This window comes from Sorex fumeus, unplaced genomic scaffold, assembly GCF_029834395.1.
Source record: "Sorex fumeus unplaced genomic scaffold, SorFum_2.1 ptg000058l, whole genome shotgun sequence".
Lineage (NCBI taxonomy): Eukaryota > Metazoa > Chordata > Mammalia > Eulipotyphla > Soricidae > Sorex > Sorex fumeus.
In genome coordinates this window covers 25,057,532-25,059,865 of record NW_026606115.1, presented here as the reverse complement: position 1 = coordinate 25,059,865, position 2,334 = coordinate 25,057,532, and the positions used below count along the sequence as shown (strand labels likewise).

The 2,334-nt window shown below is 44.8% G+C and overlaps 1 pseudogene; it reads right to left on the bottom strand.

The window, feature by feature from the left end:
- Positions 1 to 463: 463 nt before the first annotated feature.
- On the bottom strand, positions 464 to 950 carry LOC130034286 (ATP synthase subunit d, mitochondrial-like; annotated as a pseudogene).
- Positions 951 to 2,334: the final 1,384 nt, after the last annotated feature.

Below are 2,334 nucleotides of genomic sequence, written 5' to 3'. Positions count from 1 at the left end.
TCAAATGAATGTCCTCAGCAGAGGAGGGTACTAATAGAATGCCACACCTCTGCTTTGCAGAAAAGCTCAATTCCATTAAGTAGTGTCTGCACAGATAGTGTGAAGGTCCTAGGCATTTGAGACATTCCAGAGAGTCAGGTCAATGTATGCCTTGTCGCATAGCAGTGGAAGCAAACTATGAGTCACAGTCTATTGTGATTGGCACTGAACAGTACACAATGGCCATATCTATTATGGACAAACGTTTACGCATTTCTGATGGGCCAAATCTGTACATTTAATAGTGGTGAGTATGGAGGCTTCATGAATAGCTGGCACCAGAGCACTAAACAGCAGTAAACTACTGTGAAGCTCCACTTTCTCTCCCAGTTTCAGAGCAGACAAAACTTTATTCTTTTTTTCCCCACCTCATCCTTTTAATGTCCACTGGGACAGAGGTCTGTGCTTTCACCCCAACTGGGGTTTATAAACTCTCTATGGGCTTGTGAGGCCAGTAGGGATACTTCTTCCTCTCTAACTTGGTTTCCAGGAAGTCCTCATTCAAGTCCTCAATAGTCATTGCTCGAATGGGTGATATTCTTCATCTTCTCCAGTTCATTCTGATCCTTCTCAATACTGGCCTTGCGGAGCACCAGAAACTCATTACAGTTTTTCACGTCTTCTTTTTTCCTCAGCATCCACCTGAGCAGTGAATTTTTCTTCAGGCACAGGGACCTTCAGGACATTGAACTTCGACTCAAAGTCATCGACCAAGCCGGCCTTTGTCACGTTGGTCTTGTAGTAAGACCAGTCGATGGCAGGTGGTTTCTTGGGGAAATTGGCTGGTCTTGAGGAGAGGGTGTCATTCCAGGATTTCAGAGAGTTAGCAATGGCCTTCTGGTTTGGGGAGATCTGATCTCCCCAAAAGCAATCCAGTTGATGGTGTTCAGAGCAAGTTTTCACCCGGCCATCTCCAGATCCTTCACCAACCGTGATAGCTAAGAGTTCAGAAAGGAACTCCAAAACTTTCTTTTTTTCTTTCTTTTTTGTTACACCCGGCAATGCACAGGGGTTACTCCTGGCTCTGCACTCAGGAATTACTTCTGGCGGTGTCCAGGGGACCATATGAGATGCTGGGAATCAAACCCAGGTTGGCCGCGTGCAAGGCCAACGCCCTACTGACTGTGCTATCATTCCAGCCCCTTCCTTTTTTTTGCTTTTTGGGTCACACCCAGCGATGCACAGGGATTACTCCTGGCTCTGAACTCAGGAATCACTCCTGACGGTGCTCAGGGTACCATATGGGATTCTGGGAATCGAACCCAGGTCGGCCGCATGCAAGGCCAATGCCCTACCCACTGTGCTATTACTCTAGCCCTTGATTCTTAAATATAAGGGCAGTGGTAGCAACCCCTCCTTCTCTAAGCAAGTCTTTTAGAATTGTTTTAAATCCGTGAAGACCTTATTTGCATTTATATTTACATGAATGAACTTGTTAATGTTTGAATAGAGACCCGAAGGGAGGAAGGTTCTTACAGTCTCATTAAATTTTTTATTGAGGGGGAAGGGGATTGGGACGGACTATGCTCCAGGCTTTCTCCTGGCTCTGTGTCAGGGATCAAGCCTGGTGGGACTCAAGTGCCCACATGGAACTCGGGTTGGCTGTGTGTCCTAATCTCTCTGGCTCTTACACATCATTTTAAAAAAAAAGATATGTATAGTAATAAAAGATTTTGTTTCTTTTCAATATGAAGATTTGGGGACATTTAAAAATTTTTTTTAGTCTTGACGGGAGGTCGCAGCTGACTGTATCCAGGGGTTACTTCAGGTTTTGTATTGGGGAAGTGCATGAGATCTCTCCTAGTGGTGCTCAGGGGACCAAGTGATGCTGGGGATGGAACCTGGGCTTCCAGCATGCAAAACCTTCCTTTCAGTGCTTTCTTAGAACTATCTCTCTAGCCCCTGTGGATGGGGCTGTTTTAAAGACAATGGAATGGGGGCTGAAGTGATAGCACAGCGGGTAGGGCATTTGCCTTGCACACGGCCAACCTGGGTTTGATTCCCAGAATCCCATATGGTTCCCCGAGCACCTCCAGGAGTGATTCCTGAGTGCAGAGCCAGAAGTAACCCCAGAACATCTCTGGGTGTAACCAAAAAAGAAAAAAAAAGACAATGGAATAAACATCTTAGTAAGGGTCTATCATATTTGCATTTATATTTACATGCATGACTTTGTTAATGTTTGAATAGGAACTGGAAGGGAGGAAGGTTCTTTCAGTGATTCAATAAAAAGTTTAAAAAATACATCAGTACAAGCTCATAACTCTAGAAAAGTATCATCATGGGATTATAAGA